The 14,289-nt window shown below is 42.0% G+C and overlaps 1 protein-coding gene across 1 annotated transcript in view; it reads right to left on the bottom strand.

Annotated features, from left to right (window-relative positions):
* Positions 1–12,107, bottom strand: part of LOC306909849 (serine/threonine-protein phosphatase 6 regulatory ankyrin repeat subunit C-like) — a 41,942-nt gene extending 29,835 nt beyond the window's left edge. The window contains exon 1 of the mRNA XM_079483930.1: positions 11,724–12,107. The gene's annotated coding sequence lies outside the window, so the exon portion shown is untranslated. The remainder of the gene's footprint in view (positions 1–11,723) is intronic.
* Between the last annotated feature and the right edge of the window lie 2,182 nt (positions 12,108–14,289).

Here is a 14,289-nt window from a genome sequence, read left to right as displayed (position 1 = left end):
CTGAAAAACAAAGGTAACCGATGAGCTGCTGGTACGTCTTCCCTTAGGTCTTATTTTCGACTGGTAACCTCAGGATGACAAAATCTCCACTGCAGAGCTTTGTAAAGTCTATCATGCAGTCAAGCATCACCAGTCATACAGGAGTGTCCTGAATAAATACTGTGAACAAACACTTTTTTGCTTCTGTTACACAAAGGTCTACATCAAGATATGTCGTAGATCAAATTGTCTGGTAATGAATAGAGTAGGCTATTTCGGAATCACTGTATCATGATACCATAGATATGATAGACAAATTGTATTGTATTTGCGAGTACACCAGATGCAGTTATTCTTGCCTCACTAAATGCCGCAAAGTGTCCTCCTTTTTGGTGTTATGAAAATGGCCACCCTACTACACAGCGACATACCGGACAACGCTATTGAGTTAGCGGGCTACAACACACACCGGGCGGATAGAACGGCAGAGGAATCCGGTAAGACAAGAGGAGGTGGATTGTGCATCTACATCAACAAAACTTGGTGCACGAACTCTGTTATTGTCGGGAGACACTGCTCGGCTAACCTTGAGTTTCTCATGGTTAAATGTAGACCGTTTTATCTGCCACGGGAATTCACTTTCAACATTATAACGGCAGTTTATATTCCACCGGATGCTGATGCCAAGCTTGCTATGAAAGAACTTCATGCAGCCATCAGTAAACAACAGACTGCTCACCCGGAGGCTGCATTTATTGTTGCGGGAGATTTTAATCACTCAAACTTAAAGACAGTGCTCCCTAAATTTCATCAGCATGTTTCCTGCCACACAAGAGGAAACAAAACTTTGGATCATGTCTACACAAACATGGCTGAAGTTTACGCCGCGACCCCCTCCCCCACCTGGGTCAATCTGATCACCTTTCTTTGTTCCTCACCCCCAAGTATAGTAATCTCATTAATCGTGTGAAGCCATCAGTGAAGACCATCAAGGTGTGGCCTGCGGGGGCAGACTTTTGACTCCAGGAAAGGTTTCTACATACAGACTGGAGTGTGTTTGCTTCTCAGGCCACCAGTGGCTCTCACACGGACATCGACAGTTACACCTCCTCTGTATTGGACTACATCAATTCCACCATTGATAGTGTCACAACCCAGAAGCAGATCACCACGTACCCCAATCAGAAGCCATGGATGAACAAGGAAGTGCGCCTCCTGTTTAAAGTACGCAACACTGCCTTCCGATCGGATGATGCACAGGCCTATAGTACTTCTAGGGCAAATCTTAAGAGGGGCATCAAAAAGGCCAAGCACTGCTACAAGCTGAAGCTAGAGGAGCATTTTTCCAATTCTGACCCTCGACGCATGTGGCAGGGCATCCAGGCCATCAGTGACTACAAACCCAAACACTCCACCCCCATAGCCACAGATGCCGTCTTCCTGAACCAGCTTAATGACTTTTATGCTCGCTTTGAGAGAGACAGTAAGGAAACAGCTACCAAGCTCACACCCTCTGCTGACCACCCAATCATCACACTTAACTCCACTGATGTTCACACTGCACTAAGCCGGATCAACGCGAGCAAGGCTGCTGGCCCAGACGGCATCCCTGGTCGTGTACTCAAGGCATGTGCGGAGCAGCTCGCTGGGGTTTTCACAGACATCTTCAACCTGTCCCTCGCCCAAGCAGTGGTTCCAGCATGTCTTAAATCCACCTCCATTGTGCCCATTCCAAAACATTCGAACCCGACATGCCTTAACGACTACCGCCCTGTAGCACTCACACCCATTGTTATGAAGTGCTTTGAGCGGCTGGTCCTGGCACACCTAAAGGTCTCCCTACCACCCACACTGGACCCATACCAATTTGCCTATCGCAACAATAGGAGCACGGATGATGCAGTGTCCATGGCGCTGCACTCTGTGCTCACATATCTGACAATAAGGACACTTACGCACGCATGTTGTTTGTAGACTTCAGCTCTGCTTTCAATACCGTCATCCCTTCCAAGCTAATCGTCAAACTTGGAAACCTAGGCATCAACAACCCTACCTGCAACTGGATTATGGACTTCCTGACGAACAGGCCTCAGCTTGTTAGGTTAGGCCCCATCTGCTCCACCACCACCACCCTCAACACTGGTGTACCACGGGGCTGCGTACTGAGCCCCTTTCTCTACTCCCTTTTCACACTCGACTGCAGGCCTGTGAACGGATCTAACTCCTTCATCAAGTTTGCAGACAATACAACAGTGATTGGTCTCATCAGCAACAACGATGAGACTGCATACAGGGAGGAGGTCCGGCACCTGGCCACATGGTGCTCAGACAACAACCTGCTCCTTAACACCTCCAAGACAAAGGAGATCATCGTGGACTTCAGGAAGGCGAAAGGAGGCACACACGACCCCATCCACATTAATGGGATGGCTGTTGAACGTGTTTCCAGTTTTAAGTTCCTGGGGACTCACATTTCGGAGGACCTGTCCTGGACCACCAACACCTCATGCCTGGTCAAGAAGGCTCACCAGCGTCTTTTCTTTCTGAGGACACTGAAGAAGAACCAACTGTCTTCAACTATCCTGGTGAACTTCTATCGCTGCACGATAGAGAGCATCCTGACCAACTGTGTCACAGTCTGGTACGGGATCTGTTCTGTTGCTGAGCGCAAGGCACTGCAGCGGGTGGTGAAAACAGCCCAGCGCATCACAGGGACTACACTTTCTGCCATTGAGGACATCCAGAAGAAACGCTGTCTGCGACGAGCTCGCAGCATTCTCAAGGACTCCTCTCACCCCGCTCATAGACTGTTTACTCTCCTGCCTTCCGGTAGGCGCTTCCGGTGCCTCCGCACAAGAACCAGCAGACTAAGAAACAGCTTTTTTCCCAGAGCTGTTTCATTATTGAACTCTGCCCCCCACTGATTCCACTACCGCTCTTACCTTGAACTCCAAGCTGCTATAACATCGTTTACATTGCACTACAGGGCTGCATAAATGACTGAACTGTACACAACAGTACTTCATGTATCTGCTCTACTGGACTGTTTACACACGCACAGCATCATTTGCACTCTATACTGCTCACTTGCACATCTGAAATATGCTCATTTGCACTAATGGACCACTTTCATAACTGCACTAACTTATCTACTGCACTGTAACTCTATTAACTGCATCTACTCATCTATTGCACTGTAACTTCAATAACTGCATTAACTAATCTACTGCACGGTAACTATTAACTGCATCCACTCATCTATTGCACTGTAACTTCAATAACTGCATTAACTAATCTACTGCTCTGTAACCTATAAACTGCATTAACTCATCTTCTGGACTGCAACCTATTAACTGCATTAACTCGTATACTGCACCGTAACTTTAATAACCGCATTAAGTCATGCATTAACTCATCCACTGCACTGTAACTTCAACAACTGCATTAACTCACCTATTGCACTGCAACTTTAATAGCCAATGTCAATAATTTATGCATACCTAAGTCACTTGCACTATTTTTGTCTAAATTATTATCTGTTCATATCCAGCTGTACATTAATGTTCATAGTATATAGCCATCTGTATATATTGTTCATAGTATATACCTTCTGTCATATTTTCATAGAACATTCCTACTGCAAAATATTTTTATAGTCCATGCCCACTGTATTATATTCTCTCATATTGTATTCTGTATTTATTCTAACTGTATATCCTGCACTTGCTAACTGCACTTCTGGTTAGACCTAAACTACATTTCGTAACACTGTACTTGTATATGTGTAATGACAATAAAGTTGAATATAATATAATCTAACGCAATGCTTTTACCACTGAGCTACAGGAAAGACCTAAAAGTTTGGTTTAAAGATGAAAAACATACCATGCAGAATGTTCTCATCATTCCATTTCTAACACACGCATACAAACATCGGCGCTGTCTCACATCTGTCAAAGCAGAAATAAAACCACAGCTCTCTGTATGTATGTAATCTCCAGTCATGCTCATATGTACATTGTATGCACTTATTTTGTCTATTCGAATGAAATATCTGAAAAAGCAAATACATTTACTTGTGTAAATGTGTATGCTTTTTCCGATATTTCTTGAAGAAATCAGGACAGAAGTGGTCAAAGTAGACAAAATAGACGAATTACAACAGCAGGTTAAAACGGGTATGTGCGACTCTTTCGTCAACTTGTGATCCAATCGACCAAAACGCATCTTAATAACAGGCAAGAGGGCCTAATAAAGACTGCAAGGAGCCACAGCAGGAGACAGAAGAGCCAAATGCTGCAGAATCACGATCGAGGATTTAGATTCCGCCTCAGCTAGCTGAAGTTCTTCTGTGACCGATAGCAGTGCAGTCTTAGAGGAGTGGTTTATTTTGAAGCTGGACCCTTTGTTATCCAGTAGTTTATTCTGGGATTGGTAGAAAGCTGGTTGATACTGCCCTTTCAAGTGTTTTTGCAATAAATGGGAGTAGAGAGACAGGTCTGCAACTGTCGGTAGTAGAGAGGATTTTTTGCTGACAGATGATGTTTTTTCAGTGAAAGTCACAGGATACAGTATGATAGAGGAAGAGAGGATGTGACTTTGGCAAAGGGTGCTAGGGGAGAGAGTGCGAAGGTCCCATCTAAAATAAACTGGAGGTGGTGTTGCAAGTGTAGAGCATGTAGGAAGGAGAATGTTGAAAATAATGAAGCAGTGGTCAGAAATGTGAAGAGGTGCAACTTGAATGTTATCTGTGGTGGAATTACGGGTGTAGATGAGATCAAGCTGGTTTCCTGATCTGTGAGTACTGGCTGTGAGTACACTGCGGACCAAGCCTTTGGAGTCTGGGAAGGCTTCAGTGACTCTAGCCAGCATCCATGATCCTCTTGGCGCCGTGCTATCAGCTACTAGCACGACGTCTCCTGGACAGAAGTTGCTTCTGACACAAGTCCATTTTTGCCGTGTTTGCAGAAGAGGGAGGTACTCTCAGACCCAGCGTTTCCAAAATAAGTCGGCAATGTACTGGATTTGCCTCCAGCGATTTCTGGTGTAATGATCTTCTTTCACGAACAAACCTGGAGGTAGAACAGGCTGCACTTTAAGCTGCAGTATGATTAGGCGTTAACTGCTCCAAGTCATTTGGGTTGTCAGAAACCGTTGTGAGTGGACGGCTATTAAGAATGGCCTCAACCTCACACATTACTGTCTGAAAGCCTTCCTCATCTAGATACTGCTGGCTGGTGACAGACCGTAACGTCGTTTTGATCATGCGAATCAGCCTCTCCCATATACCTCCATGATGGGCACCATGGGGAGGGTTAAATGTCCATTTCTCCCCTTGCTGGAGCAGATGTTTTTCAATTTGTAGAATGTTCCAAGATTCTAAGGACTCTTTTAGTTCCTTTTCAGTTGCAACAAAGTTTGTTCCATTACCTGGCTATTCTGCCGCACCTCGGTAGCAATGAATTCATGATATTTTTTACAGAGAAAATCAAAAACATTTGCGACAAAAAAATTGTAAAAACTCAACCTCCAAGTCTGTCCTATGAACTAGCACCAACCATCGCTCCAAAAGATAGGCTACAGCGTTTTTCACCTATAAAACAGGAAGATTTAATTAAACTTATTGCAACATCTAAACCTAAAACTTGCTTATTAGACCCCATACCAACTAAATTATTAAATGAGTTACTGGCTGTTGCAATTGAGCCCATTTATAACATTAACAACTCGTCAATTAATCTAGGCCATGTCCCAGGACCCTTTAAAATGGCCGTCATTAAGCCTCTAATCAAGAAACCAAACTTAGATCCAAATGAACTAGGAATCTATAGACCGATTTATACTAGAAAAGTATTGTCCACTCAGTTGTGCTCTTTCTTACAAAATAATGACATACAAGAAACATTTCAATCAGGCTTATAGCACTGAAACTGTGCTCGTTAAAATTACAAACGACCTGCTTATAGCATCAGATAAAGGTAACATCTCACTCCTGGTCCTGCTTGACCTTAGTGCTGCGTTTGATACCGTAGACCATAACATAGTTCTAGATCATTTATTCAAATATACCTGTATTGAGGGACAGGCACTACAATGGTTTAGATCTTACTTGTCAGAAAGACATCAATTTGTCAATTTAAATGGAGAATCATCAAATCTAACGCAAGTTAATTATGGATTACCTCAGGGATCTGTTCTGGGACCCGTGCTGTTCTCCATATACATGCTGCCCCTCAGAAACATTATTAAAAAACATGGAATTAGTTTCCATTGCTATGCAGATGATACTCCGCTATATATTTCATCAAGACCAGATGATTCCTCCCAGCTATCCAAATTGACAGAGAGCATTGAAGATATAAAACATTGGATGACCTGTAATTTCCTTCTTTTAAATTCTAATAAAACAGAAATATTACTTATCGGACCAAAGAGACGCAAACCGAATATTTCTGATTATAAACTACAAGTTGAAGGATGTATGGTTACTCTAACAAATACAGTAAAAGATCTAGGCGTTATATTAGACAGCAACCTGTCATTTCGAAATCCAATCTCAAATGTCACAAAACAGCCTTTTTCCACCTAAGAAAAGTTGCCAAATTACGAAATATTCTATGTGTTGCTGATGCGGAGAAGCTTATTCATGCATTTAAGACCTCAAGACTTGACTACTGTAATGCCCTACTTAGTGGTTGTCCAGCATAATCAATAAACAAATTATAGTTAGTTCAGAATGCAGCTGCCAGAGTTCTAACCAGGTCCAGAAAATACGATCACATAACCCCAATTTTATCAACCCTTCACTGGCTACACGTAGTAGTATCGTATTGACTTTAAAGTTCTTTTAATCACTTATGAAGCCTCTATCACACTACAACCCATCACGCTCTCTAAGATCTCAAAACTCAGGACTTTTGATAATACTTAGAATAACTAAATCCACTAAAGGGGGTCGAGCTTTCTCATACGTAGCACCTTAACTCTGGAATAGCCTTCCTGATATTATTCGAGGATCACACACTCGCCCAATTTAAATCTACAGTAGATTAAAGATACATCTTTTCAGCCAAGCATTCACTTAATGCAAAATATGCAAAATAAACCACCGGGAGACTGCTGACATTAGAAATTATTTACTAGGTCTTTTTTATAACAAGTTAAACTATTCATGTTCTGTGTTTTACCTTTTTTTGTGTTTTTCCCCTGTAAAGCTGCTTTGGAACAATGCAAATTGTGAAAAGCGCTATATAAATAAAATTGAATTGAATTTGACCGCAACTCAGACACTGGTCCTCTTCTGGCAATGAAACGTCTGAATGCATGAATGCAAGAGTCAGTGTCAAATGAATGTGCAACCTCGAAGTGTATAGCACGGCTAGTAAGAAATCTAAAAGAAAATCACGCCGAACCGTTTTACAATGCAGCGGCCTCGTTTGACCTCTAATGGCCCAAAATAATCAACCCCTACATACGTGAAGGGCGGAAGGTCAGCCGGTCAACTGGCAAGTCTGCCATTTTCTGTTAACCTGTACTCAATATAGCTCTTCTGCACATGGTGCATTCGTAAACTACCTTTCTGGCCAGAAGAGGATGTAACCTGTAGATGGAGCTGTTTCGGTTTACATTTTGCATGCCTTTCTGCAAACAGGTTATTTCTTGTGGGAATCCCTGCTTTTGGCAAAACTATAAGATTGCGACCTCAGCATTTTCTAGATCATTGACAGATAGAACATATGGACCTGTCTTTTCATGTTTTCCTTTCCTTGTGGTCATATGTCATGTCTGTTTAGATATTTCTTGCCATTCTTAAATAATTACAACAGAACAGATTTGAACCTCAGGAACCATGCCACAGCTTTCTTTAGCCTCATCCATGTTGAGAAATAATTCATGAGGTAAGTAGTGGCGTCACAGTTTTCCTTCAAAGCAACATTGACAGTGACAACTCCTTTTCTTAATTCAAGGTCATCTTGAAAGAGAATGGGTTCAGAGGAAGCTTTGGCCAGCAATGAGTTGGTTCTTTCAGAAAGTCTGGGCCACTGATCCATGTTGTTCTTTTCTAGAATGTGTTGACAGGTAGTCCCCGGGAGGCGTAATCAGCGGGATTAAGTTTTGTGCCTATATACTTCCATTTGGAGACATCTGATGCACTTCTGATGACATTAACACGGTTTGCCACAAAGGTTAGGAATCATCTGCTTTCATTGTGATGTACCTTAAAACAGTCATACTATCTGTTTAAAAAAAATAGAGACCTTTCCAATTCCATTTGCAACCACTCAGATAGCATCTTGTCCATTCTTACAGCCAAAACTGCAGCAGTGAGCTCCATTCGTGGTGTGGTCATCAGCTTTAAGGGAGAAACTCAGGACTTTCCCATTATAAAGGTGATCTTGTTGCTGCTAGGAAGCCTAAGATAGGTAACTGTTCCATACCCGAAGTCACTCGCATCACAGAAGTGGTGCATTTGTGCCGTTTTGACATCCCCGAAGTTGTATGGTATAAGACATCGATTAACCTTGAACTCCCTCACTCTTGGAAGACACAAATGGCTGACACCATTGTGTCCAGGCTTGAGCGTGGACCTTTGGCAATTCTTCATCCCATCTAATGCTCTGCTTGCATAACTCTTGCAAGATGTGTTTTGCTGGAATGGTGAGAAGTGCAAGGAATCCAAGTGGATCATATATAGAATTGACCATGGACAGAATCCCACGTCTGGTACATGGACGCTCCTTTATGGTCACCTGGAATGTGAAAGTGTCTTCCGTAACACACCATTGCACACAGAGAGCTCTTTCAACTGGCAAATTCCCTATGTCAAGATCACGATTCTTTATGTCCTTGGCCCTCTCATGCTCTGGAATGGAAACCAAGACAGCTCTGTTGTTACTAATCCATTTGGTCAACTAAAAGCCTCCAGTTGCACAGAGTAATTTCAGCTCTTTACAAAGTCTAATGGCATGGCCCTCTGTGTCCACAGCCTTCAACAAATCATCCACATAGAAGCTGTTAGTGATTGTGCAAGTTGCATTAGCTGAGAAACACCCTTTGTTATCCTCACCCGTCCTGAGCATAACTTGCTAGCTGATGATGTTGCGCCAAAAAGATGTACAATCATCATGTACTCTTTCAGTGGCTGACTAACGTCCCCGTTTGGCCACCAAAGGAAGCGCAAGAAGTTCACATGATGAGGTGGGACCTTTACTAGATAGTACATTTTCTCCACATCAGCCATGATAGCAATGCTGTCAAGACGAAAACTGACTAAGACCCCAATTAAGCTGGTTGTAAGATTGGGACCTGGAATGAGTTCAGCGTTCAGTGAAGCCCCCTGATAAGCTGCAGAGCAGTCAAATACCACACGCAAGCTCTCCTTTCTTTTCTTCAAAACTCTTTTCTGGGAAATCATGGTTGTATTGCTGAATCAAAAGTTCACTCAGGTTATCAACATAAATCCGATGTGCATGAACATATTTCTGACCTTGCTTGTTGATGCATGCATCCTCAGTGTGGAGAAGTCCATTCACTACCCAACCTAGCAGTGTCTTAACAGCAAAGGGTCCATTACCCTGGCTATTGATAATTCTCCAAGGTTCCATCAATTTGGGTGCATTAATACCAATCAGAAGATCAACCCCAGCATTAATGTTGGGAATATCAACATCTTGATAAGGCCATTTTCGAATATCTTCTCATCTGGGAATATGCTTCCTGTTGACTGGAATTTCCTGCTGAGTGTAGACTTCAGGCAATTTTATGAATTCCTTTCCTTCCAGAATACATACTTCCAAGCCCTTGACTCCAAGGCTGTTAACAGATTTATTTTGCCCCATAGTGCGCAGAAGTATTTGTTGATGTCTGCCCTTAGCATTCAAGTTCCTCCTAACTTGTTCTGTGCAAAATGTTGCAGAACTCCCTGGGTCAAGGAAAGCGTATGTCTAAACTACGTGATTTGAATTACTCATTTTGACTTGAACTGGTATTATTGCAAGTGTACAATGTTTATCACTACAGTCAGGTGCCTCTGTTTTCAATGAAACCAACCGGCTGCTCACTGTCCTTTTGTCTGAATGACCTGCATATGCAAGATAGTGGGATGTAATTTTAAACAAATTGAGCATGTTTGTCTATTTCTGCAAGTCAAATTCATATGACCTTTAGCAAGACAACCAAAGCAGACACCTTTAGACTTTAGCACCTCAACTCGTGCGTTGTGAGGCTTCTTCATCAGCTCTTGACATGACACAATGTCATGTTCACCATTACAGACAGGACAGAGTTTTGATGAGCTGTTTTTGGGCACATTGGATACTTGCATTGTGCTCTCTGTGTCGTACTTTGGCACAGCTGCTACTGTTGTGGCGAAACTGCTCCCTCTGCTCTTCTGCATGGAACTCATTGGCTTGCTACTATTAGCGGCTACTTTTGGTTACCTTCTGTTTAAGGAACCGTCTTGGAGGTTACCAAAGACTGGGTCTTGTAAAATCCTGGCCTGCCTTTCCAGGAAGTGGACAAGATCGGCAAACGTGGCCGTGGCCTGATGTCAAAAGCATGTGATGTCCTTTTTACTTTCACTTTGTAAGGCACCTAGGATATTAGAAGCCACTGGTTTAATGGAAGGTTCAGCTCATCCATGTACCTTAAGGTACGCATTACATTACAGCATCCACAGAGGAAAAGAGCATAACTGTGCAGAGCTCCTGATGATTCTGAAACTTCTGCCGAATTGAGTTTAGAGTAAATAGATTCGTCCTCAATTCTCTGTAACACTTGCACCATTGCAGTAGCCAACTCTGTTTCAAGTTCAACTCTTTCCACTGCATTTTGCACTTTAATTCTTTCCATTTCCAAGGCGTGTCTTTTCTTGAGTCCTTCAGTACGTTGCAATAGAGCTGCAATTTCAGATTCAGCTTTCAAACGTGCGGAAGACACTGACGAAGATTTTGAGGCAACACTGGCACCAGAACGTGAAGGTTCTACTTTACTGGCGCGTGCTGCCACAATGGATATACTATCCAAAGGAGACACCGCAGTTTGGTGTCCATAGCTTTGAGCACTTTTCCACATTTCTACCTCATTAAATTTTTTTTCAAAGGTTTGCATCTTTGGTTGGTACCAATCATCATTGTCACTTTTCTTTTCCTCTTCCTCATATAGCACTTGCACGGATTGATGCACATCTTTAAATTAGTCCAATGCCACATGGAGCTGTACAGGGCCAGTGTCAATGGCTTCAATATCTCCACCTTTTAATAATTCCTTTAACTCATTCATTCTACGTGTACACACGCCAAGTTTTCCTCTGCGCGTTGCGCAAAGCTCTTTAAATTTGTCATCAGCCATATTTTAACCTTGTTGTGAAAGTTTCCTTTTCAAAAAATGAAACTGCACAATTATCTTCAACTCAATTCTTTATTATCTGGCTTCATTTAAGCTTACAGATGCTGAACAAAAGGCATGGTCCGCTCCAGTAGCAAATCCATTAACAAACAATAATGCACTCCAATAGTGAATTGTCAAAAAGATCCAAAACTTCGTCAACTCCAAAGTATCAAAAAACTTTTACGCTTCAATGGCAGTCAAACAAATGCTTCCATGTGTTCCAAACAAGGTTGTGAAGCAGCGTAAACGATTGAAAAGTTTTTTACTTTTATGTTGTGGCGGACCACTCTCAGCTGGGATGTATTGCTTAACTTCTTTGACAAGCTATCCAACGATGTCTGAACTTAAAATTTTACCTTTTTTTGTGGAGGACGAAATGGGATTCCTGCAAATGGTTAGCCGGGAAGGTAAGCAGAGCAATGCAGGCAGCAGGCAGGTAAGTAGGTTGATAGTATCAAAAAGGCATGGACTCCAGTAATCCAACAAACGATTAGTAAGTGGTTAATTGTTGTTACCATGGTCAAAAGAGAATGGTGGTCAAAAAAGTCACAACTTAAGATCAAAATAATGTTCAATAACAATTCAATACTAATTCAAATAGCGATGTAAAAAACTGTATGGTTAACACGTTCCAACAGCTTTCTTATTCTTTGTTCTAGGCAGGCGACAGGTGGCCATATTTATCTTTCAACCTTCTCACCCCCTATCAAAATAAAAGTCCCTACAAAATAAAGAACCCTATATCTAACAAAAATTACCAGTGCTTATATAGCACAACAATTTAGATTAAACTCAAAAATGGCTCCTACACAAGTGATATTAACAGTTTGGTATTCAAATGAATAGTTGTTGCATAGTGAAGATAGTGGGACATATTTCCAATTATTGTTGATAAGCTAAACCTGTGCATCCTCCTCTTTCAGTTTGTGGAGAGAGCAGCGGAGGAGTTCTCAGGACGAATCCATGTCTTAGTAAGACTGGCTAGCAAAAGCATGGATGAAGTCAGTCTTGTTCACAGCTGTCTGGCAGTTCCAGAGACCCACAAAGAGAGTCAGAGGTGTAGAAGGTGAGGTGTGAACGGGACTCGTGTGAGAGTGAGCACGTAATGCCTTGCATCTTGGGTGAGAACAATGTCTACGGAGGAGTACAGGAATAAACTGTAAACACATGTTGCTAGTATACAAAGGAGTGTGAAAGCAAAGGTATATTAAATATACTAAAGTGCCTTTCAGGTGTCTTTGCTCGGTGGAGTCGTGCAGGTAGAGTCGCAGGTCTTAACACTCATCAGTATTCACACGAGGCGGGATTCACACGAGGGCTTAAGCAGCACCTCTTGAGTATGTGTTTAGATATGCGCGAAAATAAGTCAACTCAAGTCAACTTTACAAGGCAGCTGTACAAGAAAACATTGATTATAAGCAAAACATATAAGGTTATGCAAGTCAAAACACAGGTCAAATATCAGACACACTATAAATTCCTATATGCAGTGTTAATTAAATAAAACTATAAAATTCTAGCAGCCCCTCCGGCCAGGGAAACAGTGCAAAACAGTATGCAAACAGTGTCGAGGAACCCAAAACTCCATTGGAGGAGAAAAAAACCTCAGAGGGGTTAACCAGGGGATTCCAGTTCCCATCCTGCAAAAGCTGCAGCCTATGCACAAGCTCGACAGTGCTTGCACAAGGCAAAATAAAAAATTATTAGATTTAAGATTATCATTAATAATTTTGTAGATTCGCCACCTCCTTTGTCCAGCTCTATCATCACAGCATTTGTCAGGTCTGAGGAACCGGAGGAAAACAGAAGGTGAGTTATAAGATGGTTGATTACGAAGAGGGGGAACACACAGGCAAGAAATCCAACACAAATAGACATCCACAGGTATAAATACAAACAGGGAAACACAAAAATACATCCACTGAAGATCAGCACTAAAGATATGGCAACATACAACAACTAGATCTGACAAAGACTAGACACATAAGGTAGGAATATAGAGTCTGTGTAAAGGGGAACAGGTGAGTGCAATCAATAGTCCGAGGAGCTAACTTAAGACAAAATTTTCATTTTGTGGTTAAGTAAATCCTTTAATTGTTTTTATTAAAATCAAAGTGTATTATATTTGCATTATTTATAGACTACACATTTTGGCAGACTCTTTTATATAATGGTTGTTTTACATTTAATTGACAGTCTACAACTATTTATTCATGAAGTTTGTCTGTGTCACAGATACTACTTAAGGTGCTTTGGTAGAAATATTATTTTGCCTAGTAAATAGAGTGGATATGCACATTCTCCAGCGAGATCACCACCAGACCAGCACTTACCTGCCTGGACCAAAACTGAAATTCACTTTCAAACAATATTTCAAATCCTTCTGATTCAATAACATCATATTTACACTCAATTGATTTATGTGATGCTTTTTATTAACTTTTGTAATGCAAAAATAGAAATTAATAGTCAGTCTTTGTTAGCTACAGATTTAGCCTGTTCTTCATTTTGTTTCTGTCTTACACAGTCAGTTAACTCTACTCGCTCTACTTTCAAACTTCCAACAGTAAATGAGATAACGTACTCGGTTACTAACGTAACCTCGGTTCCCTGAGATACGGGAACGAGTACTGCGTAGCAGGACGCTATGGGGAAAACTCATTTTTCTCTGATGACTGAAGCAATTCAATGGCGCAGTCAAAACTGCACGGTGATTGGTTGGAAAAAAGTAAAACTTTAAACCAATCGTAGCGGAGCTGCCGGACCTATGGCGATGGCACCCGCCAAAATGGGCGGGGCTTATGGCTATATAAGCAGACACATCGCCATAGGGTCTTCAGGTTACTTCGACTGAAGCGATGCAGCTCGTAGCACGGCAAGGAACGCAGTACTCGTTCCCGTATCTCAGGGAACCGAGGTTAC

The sequence above is a fragment of the Barbatula barbatula genome, assembly GCF_947034865.1.
Source record: "Barbatula barbatula genome assembly, chromosome: 20".
In the NCBI taxonomy this organism is placed as follows: domain Eukaryota; kingdom Metazoa; phylum Chordata; class Actinopteri; order Cypriniformes; family Nemacheilidae; genus Barbatula; species Barbatula barbatula.
This window is presented reverse-complemented; position numbering and strand designations above follow the sequence as displayed.